Source organism: Carassius gibelio, chromosome B12 (assembly GCF_023724105.1).
Source record: "Carassius gibelio isolate Cgi1373 ecotype wild population from Czech Republic chromosome B12, carGib1.2-hapl.c, whole genome shotgun sequence".
NCBI classification, from domain to species: domain Eukaryota; kingdom Metazoa; phylum Chordata; class Actinopteri; order Cypriniformes; family Cyprinidae; genus Carassius; species Carassius gibelio.
Window position 1 is genome coordinate 2,380,183 of NC_068407.1, and position 14,273 is coordinate 2,394,455.

Here is a 14,273-nt window from a genome sequence, read left to right on the forward strand (position 1 = left end):
GACCTTAAACGTGAGATATTAAAGCGGGGAGGTGAGCGAGCGCGATTCATCTTGCCTTTCCGGGGCTGACGTCCCGCCGAACTGTAGCTGTCAGATGTGACTTACTGTCTTGATTATGTGTGGAATAAAGCAAACTGATCAAGACCAATGCTGCGAACAAATGACTCCAAAGTCGAGTGAGATGTTTTGCGAGGGCACGGGCAGACTTTTCCATCTTCGTTTGATCAAATTCCGGGTGTTTACTCCAAATTGTCACATGAAATAAATTTTATCATCAGGAATTCCCAGGACGCGCTGCAGAGCAGCTGAATTTGATTGCACATTTCCATACAATATATTCATAATATCAAGTGCCATTTTGTAGTTATTACATATTATGAAACCAGAGATGTACACCTGTCAGTCATTAGAACGGAGAACGTTCCGGATGCGAAGTGGCGTCTCAGAGGGAGAAATTACTCTCAGAGCGGGCCGTTCTCATTTTGGAAATCTGCTTCATGAGTCTGATGTTTGGCAGCTTCCATTTCAGCCCACGCTGGCAATGAAAAAGCATTATCCTCCTCTGAAACGCCCAGGAGGCTTTCACAATCATCTGCAAACTGAGAGTTATTCTTATTTGCCTCCAACCTGTCAGGGGCCTCCGTTATTAATGTTCATATGTCATCAATAACCTGACATTACAGCATTTTAGTGGGAAATAGCATTTTAATTGTTTCCTTTCATGCAGGTTGGCACGGTAAGTGGTGATTGACCTCAAATATTGTGATGGAACGCTTCATTTTACCGTGCGTTTGACGGACCGTTGGTTACAAGTCAAGTTTCTCTAAACAGAACAGCAAAAATAATGATTGTTTGCGAACAGGTTTTTTTGAAAATCCACTTTTTTGCCATTGGTGGGATGAACAGAACCTTTAATGAGGACCTGATATGAGCAGATCAAATTGATGTTAAAGTTGTATTTTCTTTATTTTATAGTTTTCATTCATTACTTTTCAAGGAAAATTCCACATGAATTGTTAGTATATATTATTTTATTAATTATTTTATGACATTTATACAACTTTGGATACAAATTATTAATACAGTATATAGCAAATAAATCATCAGTTAATCAATAAATAAAAACTGTTTAATAATAGATATTAGTTATAATAAAAAAAAATATTTTACTATTGATTTTGTTATTACCATTCATTTGACTATGTACAGTAATATTAAATAGTAAATGAATTAATGAAAATGGTTTAATAATTCATATTAGTTCCAATCCAAACGAATCGTTTATACCATCCATATCAATAAGGGCCTGAAATGAGCTAATCAGATAAAAATTAAAAAATAATAATAATTAAACATTTTTTGAGGATAATTCCTAATTTATTGTTAATATGTATTCATTTTGTATTAATTTACTATTGTTTATTTATTTTAGCAACTAATATTATGACATAAATATGATAATACGTTTTTTTTTTTTTTTTATATAATCATTTTCAATTGTAATCTAAACAAATTGGCAACTATGTATTATATTATTTATTTAAGACATCTTTTTTTTTTAATTCACAAGTCAAACAAGAGAATAAAATAGTGTCGTTTATTTGTTTTTATTTACTTTGTAATATCAGCTCATTGGCTTGTTTGCATTTTTGCCCAGATTGGCACTCTTAACACCTCTGTGTTTGTTAAGTGGGTTTCGTCTGCTGTTTGTCGCAGTGCACACAAATACGAATACAAAGCACTCGACACCAAAAGCCATTTTGGCACCAAAGCCCCTCTGCCGTGTAACCTTGCAGTATGTCATCAACTTCTCTCTTCACCTGCTGTCTGCCTGATACCTTCGTCTTGAGGACAACAACCATGGCAAATATTTTACATATCGCCTCCCTTTGATGCTTGAAAGGTGTGTGATTTACAACAAGGGCAACGTGTCTCAGCTTTTTACGCTCCCCGCCTATGCTGCGGGACGTCCCGCCACGTGCTTTCATGTGTAGCGCGCATACTCGAATCAAACAGGCCTCTGTGGTGGGGTCGTGTGTTTTTGAGAGCGAGAGAGAACAACAGCTTCCCGTGTTCCTGTCACCATCCTGCTGTATCCGTCTCTCATGTGCCATCTGGATGGATGTTGTGGAGTTTAGACGATGGAGCAGCAAAACACTGCTCTTTCACTTTCTTTCTCGCTTTCCAACTACCCGCTGTCAGTCTGTTGTCTGGCAGCGATGGTGGTGTGGAGATGTTCCTGTGGTGGGGATGACTCAGATGCAGAGAAACTCACAATCAGGACTGATTCATAAGTAGGTTTTTACATTTTTCGAAGAAAATTTGAGTGGTGCTTAACCATGAATTAGTTCTGGATGCTGGATGTGCTTGCTTGCCATCCCAAGTCAAAAGAGTTCATCTTATAGTCTCTAAAGAACAACAATTATCAATTTTTACATAAATCAATACAATTATACAGATTTATAATTGATAATTAATATATGCATTTATAATAGAATCACAATTACCTCTGAAACAATGACTTGGCTCAACATGTTGATTTGTATTCACAAGCGATGGAAAAGTTGCATGCTGAATGTCACCAGGCTCACTTAATGCTCAAGAAAAGTTAATGAAAAGAGATGTATGAAAACAGCTGCATTAAAAAAAAAAAAAAAAAAAAAAAAAAAAAGATAAAACAGTTTAGTATTTAATTTATTATTGATGATATGCTTGGAGAGACAATCTTAATATTGTAACATTCATTATTCTTTGCATATTACATTCACAATATATTAAAATGTTAAAAATAAGCCAAGATTCTGCCAGTGCATTAAGACAAAATATTCAAGATACAAGCTAAGACAACAAGTCTTCAATACTTATGCACTGTTGAAGAAAATGTACATTGGTTTAAGGTTTTGTAGATGGATAGAATCTTTTTAAACTGATAAACTTTAATCAAATTATTTTTTTTCTTCTCCTGATTTATTGCCCCGACTGTCTAACTGTACATTTTTAGATTTGTTAGAAAGGTTACAGCTCTCCTCAAGATGATTATTAACATTGCATTAAATAACCATGAATGATAGAAGTGATGCAAACTCCACATATTATACAGCACATTCTCTTTTACAAACACACTCAGATAATGTTTTCCTCCCCCTCTGCTTCCCAACTCTCTCTCAAAAAAAGGAATAACTTAATCATTTCTGAATGTTTAAATAGTCTAATTGACTTAATCCTCTGTATTTGGGCAGCATTATTAAATGCGAGAGAGGCAGAAATACACAGGCAGATTGTTATTGACCGAAAGTCCCCGTGCAGCTCTTCAGGTGAATCGATTGCATGTCTCTCAGGCAAGTTTGAATCATACTAAACCTTTGACTGACAAAACTTCTCCCCATTGAAATGCAGTTGAAAACTCCCCTCTATTGATTCCCTCCTTGACGAATGGAGAAAAATTGAAGGAAAGCAAATCACTCTTTCTCTCCCTCTCTCTTGTTTTCCCTCATCACGTTCTACACTTAACCCACACAAACTGAGCTCCTCAATCGCATTTGGAAACAATGAATGGAGAAATGCTGCAGTGTTGTGAGTTGAATTTCATCCACAGGTCCATGAGTGAGTGCTCATTGGAAACTGATTATCTTTGCATTGATTAGCTGACATCAGTAAGCAGCACAAATGAGACATCAACCGTAGAGAAATGAGACATGACCACACTCTAATTCTTGTTATGCAATATGATCACAAATTGTATATAGCAGATTGTTAAAGTTACATGAATATTCAGGTCTGTTAAGCACTGTTAAAGTGATATTAGATCAATAAGTCAAAACATATGTTTTTCATTTTACTCATCAAAATAATTTCAACAATCTTTAAAGCTGAACTATAGGAAAGCTTTAAAAATTAATTTGAATTACTTGTACAGCCAAGCATATACTATACTTGTGATTATACTTTAAAAATATTAAGACAACAACTGATTTTTTTCAAGTCGAAATAAGCAGATTTATTATTATATATATATTATTTTTATTTACTTTTTTTAATAAAATGCAACTATATTTCAAATTAAACTTTTATTTTAGTTTTAAACATCATTTTGCTAATGCATTTTAATTATTATGCATGCAGTTTTAATATTATAAAAAGTATTTAAATAATTTATCAGTATTAATAATAATATAAATTACTTGCAACTTTGCAGTGTAAGGAACACAAATTAGGTAATTTTTCTACCATTTTCTACCTAAATCATTATATATATATATATATATATATATATATATATGTCTTCTGAAAATAAAGACACAATGAAACTAAATAAACCATACATTTAACTGATAATGTGAAATGTATACCAATGATATGGCATTGGTTAATATTTTAGTACAATATATTTTATATTTAAGGTAACTTGGTTTTGTTTAAGCTCAAAAAACATATTGGAGGTGTAAAAGCAACTGCATTTAATTTTATATATATAAATATAAATATATGTATGTATAATGAAACCCAAATAGCAAATTTCATTAGACAAGCATCTGATGGCCTGCATGAATCTGTAAATGCATTTGTGGCCAATCTAACTGCAACACCGTTTAAACAGCGATACACTGTGTGAGCAATGAAAGCCACTCACTCTCAGTCTCCACCGAGAGAGAGAGAGAGAGAGAGAGAGAGAGAGAGAGAGCCGGGGGGGATCTGAACCCCTGCTGCTCAGGTCCTTCAGAGAGGCCTCGGGGGCCGTGTTTCAGTCCAGCCCGGGGGGCCCGAGTCCCAGCCACGCCTGCAGGGCACTGGGTTTGTTTGTGGTGAAAGAGGAGAGGAGAGCGTGACAGCGTTTCTCTCTTCCATTTCTACAGATGTGCTCTGATGCTCTTACATAATGAGAAGAGGCAGAGGAGAGAGCTGGCACTCGCTTTTTCCTCAAGGCATGAAAATATGCTTCAAGGATGCTTGTAAATAAAATGATAATTGCATTGAAACTTTTGCTTTCTTTATTTCTTTTCGAGAAAGTTAGAAAGTTATTTCTAATATTTTAACTATTTAAACTTCCGATATTGCATCAGTCTTTGCACTTGATTTAATTTTTAATAAACAAAGGCTAGATAAGCATATTTGAGTTGTATATTCCAAAATGCACCGTGAAGTGTGTGAGTTTCTCATGCTGTAATGTCATCAAATGCAGTCACTCTCAGCACCCTTAGGTTCGCCCGGGGCCAAAAACTACCGCACACACACACACACACACACACACACACACACACACACACACACACACGGTCAAGGTCTCACTACAGAGACCAGCTGTATGTTATTCAGCACCAGTAAAGTGATGTCACAAAAGTTGAGACAGAGATTTCAAAACAAGTGATGTCATCAGTGTGCGCTATGCACTGCTGCATTTTTTTATTTATTCTGTTAATATAGTGAGCTTATTTATATAATTTTTTTTTTTTTTTTTTTTTTTTTTTTTTTTTTTAAGCAAGTGTATGTGATTAACAACATATACTTACTTTCAGTAGATCTAAATTTAAACTTGACACAGTTTCCTACAAATGTAGCAGTTGTGCAGGAAGATTCTGCAAAAACAGCCACAGACACCCATCTGCATGTGTACATAAGAAAAATATAACATTATGTAATTGATTCAGTTGCTTATAATTGATTTAACATTTCAGTCATTGAAAGCCCTAGAAAAAGTCTCTACATGACTGTCAGATGAAGAAAAGTAAAAAAAAAAAAAAAAAATGTGTGATGCAAACTGAAAATGGGCACTGATGAATAGTTCACAATAAGACCGGGAAAACACATCAAGAAAGTAAAATGGGTCAATTTTGACTTCATGTTGACTTTAATAATAAAAAGTTATAGGAGAAACTAGCGAGGCAAGCGAATCATCTGTAGACACATGAGACGGGGTGTGTAATAGAATAATTAAGGCTTCTGCAGTGGTAATGGCCCATGCGTTGAGTCAGCAAAATTTCCAGTCGTTTTAATCAACCCCCGAACAAACATTGTAAACTGCCTACATGCAACTGTCAATGCTTATTAAATCCCCAGTCACTGAATTTTAAATATTCCCACAAATTGAAGCAGTTGTTGAAAAACTAATATTTCAGTCACTCTGAGAGACATTAATATATTGGTTGCCACATGCCCTTTGCATTCACAAGAGCAATTACGGGCCCCGGAGTAGACAGGAGAGTAATGAGACAGAATAAATATTTTCTCTTTCTTCTTCAGCCACCCGTGTAAGCGCAGCGCAGAGAGAGGGCCGCCGCGGATGACAGACGTCTGCAGCGAACACCCGGGAAATATATATCAAAGTCAGACTCATAATTTATGTAATGACATTTGCTTGGCCACTGATTAGCTGCCTTATCAACCTCGGTAATAAAGGAGACCTAACCCCCGAGTTTATCATTCATTTATCAGCAGTCGTTTTGAATAATATCACAGGATTGTAATGTAATCATTATGCGGTGTGGAGAGCGTGGACTGAGGCGGTGTCACGGACTGTCATAGTTCACGCCTCTTAATTTGCCTCCACTCTCCAACGCCGGGAACAAATTGAGTCAACAGAAAAGAAAAAAAAAAAAAGACGACGAATAAAATGCGTATCAGAGGACTGGATCTCGAGGGCCGAGAGAGCGGAGGAGGATGTAGGAAATGTTAAATACAAACTGGAGGCCGCTGAGGTTGTGGCCAATCGGATGCTACAGAAAGGGAGGGACAATTAATATCAAGAACCAATTAAAAACTGAGAGGAGGGAGGAAGATGTTTACAGTGCTTTTGGTGGTTTAAAATTAAGGTGAAAGAAGGACTAAAAGAAATAAAACAAACAGACAAATTTGTATGTCACTTTGGATAAATGCATCTGTAGAATGTGAATACAACAAACAGACCTGGGTTGCAGCCAATCAGATGCTACCGGAAAGAAGAGAAAAATGGACATTCGGAAAATTTATATCAAATATGAGAAGAGGGAGGGGCCATTTTCCAGTTATTTTGAAGATATAAGGACTGAAGTGAAAAAAAAATGTGTTGAAAGAAAGAAAGAAAAGAAAGTGAGTGAGAAGAATAAAGAATAAGAAAAACAAAACAAACACTTGGAGAAAATCATTTGCTGAATGAATACATGCAACAAACATAAATACATTATAGGCCACTATGGTTGCAGCCAATCAGAAGCTAGGAAATTTATCATTTGATCATTTATAAAAGAGGGAGGGGCCTATTTCCAGTTCTTTTGATGATTTAAGGGCTGAGAAGTTACAAACCTTTTGTAGGTCATTCAATAAAAATGACTACTGAATGGATGACAATTTTCATTGACACAAAACAAATAAACAAACAAACCTCAAAAGCAGCGTTTTGTCTTCTTGTCATATCAACAGCCCCTGAAACCCATAAAGACTCCATAAAGTGAGGCTGACATGTTTTTCTAACTTTTCCACCTACAGATCAGATGACACACGGCATAATGGAGAGCGCAGGCAATATGATTGTTACACAGCACTTATCCATTTTCCCAGATATGATGGATTTTGTGCATCTGAAGCGAGAGGAATGAAAGAATATGAGAAATTACAGCAGCTCCAGGAACGCAGCGACGGTAAATGTAATTTGATCGACACAAATTACGGCTGGCATGTCGGGGAGTTTCGTCTAGTCCTCCAGTAATATTCCTGTCAGAAATCTCATATATCCTTTCCCATAAAACACTGTTTATTTATTCTCTCTCACCCACACATATACACGCTCGCTCTGTCTCTCATTCTCTCAAATTGCAGGATATTACATTTGTTTTGCTGCTGTTGGAGGGATAAGCTGTGTCTTGAAGTGTGTAGTCGCATGTCACAGATACAATAAGGCACTAGTCAAAAGCCTTGATGAAAAGAGCAGCATCACATTTTCCCTTTAACTCCCTTTAGAATTAATACAATCACACATCTACATACAGTAACCTGCACATTCATCATCTTCTAACATTCTTTTAAATCAAATGTTTTGGTTACTTTAACAACCAGATAGCCTTTATATATATATATATATATATATATATATATATATATATATATATATATATAAATAAATAAAAATATTTCACATGAATGTGTATATGTTTCACACACAAAAAAAGGTGTCCATTTACACAAGATGCTAAATAAAAATGAATGCATGGTTTAAGTTGAGCTTCGTATAGTATTTACATAGCACTCAGGGCACAAAGTGCTTAAAATAAAATGAGTGGAACACAACATCTAGCCTGTTTAGACAAAATAAATAAATAATAAATCCATTTTTAAAAAGGGATATGTTTGTAATTTTTCTGTATGCAATTTCTTTGTTTTCATTAGCAAAATGCTGAATGCAAAAAAAAAATATTATAATAAATAGACATGTGTGTGTGTGTGTGTGTGTTCTTGTTTTTGTGACATATCAGGACACAACTCTGTATAATGACATGGGTATGACACAGGTATTACAAAACGCTTATAAATCATACAGAATTAGTTTTTTTGAGAAAGTATGGGATGTCCCCACTTTTCACAAAAACAAATGTGTGTGTGTGTGTGTTTGTGCGTGTATTAATTGATTAAAATTAAAAAAGATAACTATTATGCATATAAATAACATTTTAGAAATTAACTTTTTTTTTTAATTAACAATAATTAAATGATAACTGATCTACATACAACAGCACAGAACCGTGTTTAGGACATAAAATACTAAAATATATATGATTTTATTTTATTTTTTTTTATTTTTTTTTTTTGCTCTTGTGTAAAATTAATGTTTTTCATTTCCGAAAGTTATTATTATAGACGGTGGTGTAAAATGATGCAATTTACACTGAGCATAAACAGTCTTGGATACTGTTAGCAGCAAGTAAAAATAACTTGTTTAGTACTGTGTAGTAGTGCATTATTCAAGAACATTTGAATGCTGTGTAATACATTAAAAACATATTCATAAAATTTATCGTAATGCATTATATATTTTTGTAAATAATTGTAACTTAAGTTAAAATGCATTGTAGTACTTGCAGGTTCCTTATCTGAAATTGTTTGTCTGCCATTTTTAATGGATACATTGTCCTTTCTAAAGGTGCAACAATGAAGTATCATAACTGTGGTTGTGGTTATTCATGAAATGATAATTAATGCAATCAAAAATCCTTTTAAAATGCATTATATACAGTTTACAGGCTGGTATGGAAAGCATGATTTTGGGAGTAAATGTTGCAGTAAACATTCATTGTCAGTCTGTTCTTTATATTGAAACCTGGCGAGGTCGTATCACAGGAGGCCATCCTAAACATCTGGAGCCGAGGAGGAAGTCGAGCTCGGTAAGTCTGTCAGCGCTTTAACCAAACACACAAGAGGAAAACCCAATGAGAATAACAAACCAGACAGAGGACCACACCACACACAGTAAAATACCTTGCACAATAAACGGAAGGGCCGCTGGAATACACAATAAGATGGAATCATCCACTGAGCATAAAACAAAACAATACAACAACAACAAAAAAAAACAACAACAATAGGAATTGGAAGCTTTGCACATAAAGTCCAAGAACACCACTAATTTTACACCTCAGTGTCCTTAAGGACATTTCCTGTTGTTTCTGATGCTTTGCGGTCTGTTAGACACCCGGAATTATGGGAAGAGCGACGAGCGAGTCCAGCCTGGAAAATTTCACTCCGATTCCACACCCATCCGCAAACACTTCCCTCGAAGGTGAGACAGTACAGGGAAGAAAAATCTCAAATCTCTTTCAGCAGGCTTTGAGAATGCAGAACGTGCTCTTATTACCCCAGTAGAGGGGGCTCCTCGCTCTAAATCAATAATAATGACGGTGATTAATGAAGGGAGATTCTCAGCCTGTGGAAGTCTGTCTCCATCCCCTACGGAAGATTCAGAATCAGATCGGATCCTCCAAATCCTCTTGCAACGGCTTGTCAATTCAACAGGGACGTCAGCTCCATCTTACACCCTCCAACAGACACTCATAAACGCATGCAGACAAACTCATACACTTATTAGACTATGAAAACACACTTTCTCTTTTCATCACTGGGACTTTATGAAGTATTCAGAATCAGCTTTCCAAAAAAAAAAAAAAAAAAAAAAAAAAACACTATCACCAATTATCACGAGGCTTTACAGAGCATCAATTTATCTCTTGCTTTATATTTTTTCCCTCTCCCTCTCATTCTAAAACCCTTATGTTCAGCCATTTAACCAAACGGCTTTTGTTTCCATCAAATAATTGTATACATTTCCATGCTGTTCACATGAATAAATCAGAGCTAGTTTTATTACGGTATGCTTTAATGATATTTATATAATCCCTCTTTAGCGTGGCCTGTAAATAGGACGGTAGCCCAAGGGTGAGTCCCATGTTATGAGATGAATATCACAATGGAGTTCATCTTCAATTGTCCTCTTGAGTCCTAATGTCGGACAGAACATGCAAATATTATATTGTGCAAGAGATTAAATATCATTTACACAGCTTTAATTCTCATGTTCTATTTTTTAATGGCTTCAGGGCAGAATTTAAGAGATTTATGCAAAAGTCTTAATTCCAGAGCAGATCAAAACAAAAGGTGGTCCCATGGTAATTTCTAATGTGCATGTCTGATGTTAAATCTCGAATGTCTGACAACTAGAAAATGGCATAAAATGTATATCAATATATGAATTTATTTATTCTATTAAAATTGTTAAATGTTATTAATATTATAAATTGTACACTTTATATTTAAACTTTACAAAGATTTTACACAAAAAAAAAAAAAAAAAAATCATAGTTCTATTAATCTCACTTTGTCCTGGTTTTGGACGATTTGCATGTGAAGGAGAGAGTTTGTGTGTCCATATGGCCATGATCCTAAGATATGTCGAAGCTTTTTTATACTCCTTCATTAAATACAAACGGTCTAAATTGGCATCAGCTGCAAAAACACAATTCACACATGCACAGACTATATCATACAGTCCTCACTTCTCAAGTAAGGATACCTCAACCAAGTCAATTCTGTCATCAATTAATCACATTCAAACTGCTATGCACTTCTCTCTCTCTCTCTCTCTCTCTCTCTCTCTCTCCTGTAGAATTCAAAAGAATATATTTTGAAAAATGTCTCGTTAAAAAGAAGATATCAGAATATAAACAGATATATAGTGATTTAGGTTGAACTGTTCAATATGGCTACATACACAAGGTCAACGCATCCTAAGAAAATCGATGTGCTTGTCAAAACAGATATGCATTAAACATGTGAAAGCATCGCACACACCATATAGAAGCAAACAGAACACTGTCAAAACCAGGAATATATATTTCTCCTAGGTAAAGGAATGCTAATGAGTGGACGGTGCGTAGGCCTTCAGAAACGTCAAAGATAAAGGGTAAAATGTCACTTCGATTTAAAGAGAGGACAGTTAGCGGTTCATTAAAGGGAGGGCCATATTGCGCTACGGAGGCCTGCTGGCAACCTCCCCGATCTGGGCCACTCACAGCCCGTCCAGATGGCATGAGAACCCGTGCGGAGTTTAAAAAGATCTTAGAGAGGGTGGCAGCGTGCTTCCCTGCCCGTCACTGACATGGTGCGGCTTGCCAGAGCCCAGAGTTTCTCTCTCTCGCTCTCTCGCTCTCTGTCTCTCTGCAATGTGTCACCGCCTGAGTGGGAATATGCTCGTACTAAAGAGCTGTTGGAAATGCTGATTTATGAGCACGGAAATGTATTCTGCTAGTTAGTATGGAGATCAGTGCTGAAGACGATTAGTACAGACATTGTCTCTGCTAGGAAAGCAAATATCACTGTATCACTGGAGGAAGTCCACATTCAATCAGCGCTGCCAACTGATATTTAACTAATTGTGCCACATATACAGTCGCTGTTTAGCGTAATGCAATAAGAAGAGTTTTGCATCCCAGCATTACGGAGGACCTAAGAGTAGCGATATCTTACCCAGTAAAGAATTACCAACCAACACTGCTTGTTTTGTTGATGATGAAACTGAAGATAATCATTTCTATTTCTAGCATTATAAAGTCAAATGTATCTGTTGTTCCGACAGTTTATATTAACAAAATTGTTCACATGATATATTGCAACAGTTTGGCTGCAAAGTATTTAGTAAAATAGTTCTGCCTATACACATTTAAAATAAATTATATAAAATACAAAAAAATATAATAATAATAATAAATATGATGTATCAAGTTTAATTATATTGAAGCTATTTAACGTGTGCATGTATATAATGATTAGTGACATACGTAACTTGGTAATCACTGCATTACATTGAATATGAGTGACCATATCAGCTAAAAATCGTATGATTTTAACCTTTGAGGAGCAGAAAATACTTACAGTAGTTTTAAATGTATGACGGAGGGATTTCCAGAAGGTTTCTTTCTATCCGTCTGTCTGTCTGTCTGGCTCTTCTGCAGGGCTCCTGAGGGTCCTGGACTCCAGTGCTGGAAGGATGCATTAATTCAGGTGAGTTCTTGAGTCAGGAATAAAAACACAGAGGAAAAACTAGACAGATATATTTTACACGTTTTATTTACTAGTAGACTTTACTAAGGCTATCATTACTACTTTATTGATAGAGTAAAACAAACTCGTCCCAAACTATTTGTGCAACGTACAGTACATGAAGGATTCCTCAAATTATGTGGAATGCTATTAAGAAATGTTAAGTATTACTTTTCAATAATCGATTCTCACGTGGTATGCATTAAAACGGCCAAAATAATCCGACAGATTTACACGGCAGAGACTCAATACTAGAAAATGAATATATAATCATAACCATATGATAGATAATAAAAATAACTTTCAAAATTTTAAATGATTAAAATTTGATAATTATTAAGAAAGTTATGGAATTTTTAAATTCGGAAATTAGGTGTCATTTTGTACCTAATTATAACAATAAAACAGTGAAAAACTGTGACCTCTTCCGCTTGATTAAACACTTCAAAATATCATAACATCCTAATTTCTTGGTCTATTTGCATAATTTAAACACCAGAGTGTAGGTAATAAATTGCCCAACAAGATTAAGATGACCTCTTTTTAAAAGGTAAATATAAAAAATGTATTATTTCTAATTAACCACTAATTAATGAAACCGAGAGCATCAATCCACACATATATTTCCACATAATAATTAGCATTTTAAAAATATATCATATTATATCAAAAGTATATTATATTTATTTATTTTTAAGTATATGATATTTAGATTTCAAAAAGTAATATACCCTTATGTATAATATATACTTGTAAGCCTACAAGTACTACAGTATTTTTTTTTTTTTTTTTTTTTTTTTTTTGCTGCTTTAATTTACTATTGGAAAAAAAAAAAAAATCTTACAAACATTTCAGCCCATGTGTGCTGTATTATTCTGCACAGATTTGGTCAAATTTAATTATTTTCACAATGTTTGTAAGAATAATACAGCACACATGGGCTGAAATGTTTGCAACATTCGGCTAATCAGCTTGCCATAAACGGGTCACATGACCTAGCAGGCAGCTAGAAGCACAGTTGTTCCTAAACAAATACATAACCATCCATGGTATTTATTTATATGTTTGACAAAATCATGGCAATAATGTAATCTAGAGATTCTAAACCTTCGTTCTGTATGATTTCTTTGAAAAATACTGCACGGATTGATGAAAATTGAGAGAAGTTTTGGAAGGCAATATAATTGAATGGCCGATTCTGCTTTTGACAACAACGTCACTTGCGGATCCTAAAAAAAAAAACACATGCGAATGTTACAATCAATCCCAAACTTCACCTAATTCAAGTTAAATGTATATTCTATCAGAAGTATTGGGTTTGAAACAAAAAAAATAATCGCCTTCATAGCGGATTTTGATGGCAAACACGAGAGAAATGTTGCTTCGCTTATAACTTTCTTCTTACGGCAGACAACTTGGAAAATCGAACGTGAGAATCAACGTGAGGACGTAATTTACGTTACTAGTATATGGGCTTTAGAGGTATTCACAAAGCAAAGATAAGAAATATTTCCAAAGTCACCGACGCGTCTGGCGCTGATTACCTGCTGGGAACAAAGCGCTCGTGCGTATATAGCTCAGATTGTCACACACCTATATTGAATATCAGCTACTTTTTCTTGCGCTATTAAGTAAACACCTAACAGAATAATTTTGCAACCGCCTACCAGCCTTGGTAAAATATAAAACATAAGCAGTTTAGCAACAGCAAAACAACG

General features: G+C 35.0%; 1 long non-coding RNA gene across 1 annotated transcript in view; it reads right to left on the reverse strand.

The window, feature by feature from the left end:
- Positions 1–12,491, reverse strand: part of LOC127968743 (uncharacterized) — a 28,011-nt gene extending 15,520 nt beyond the window's left edge. Inside the window, exon 1 of the long non-coding RNA XR_008156110.1 lies at positions 12,388–12,491. This is a non-coding gene — a long non-coding RNA (uncharacterized LOC127968743). The remainder of the gene's footprint in view (positions 1–12,387) is intronic.
- Positions 12,492–14,273: the final 1,782 nt, after the last annotated feature.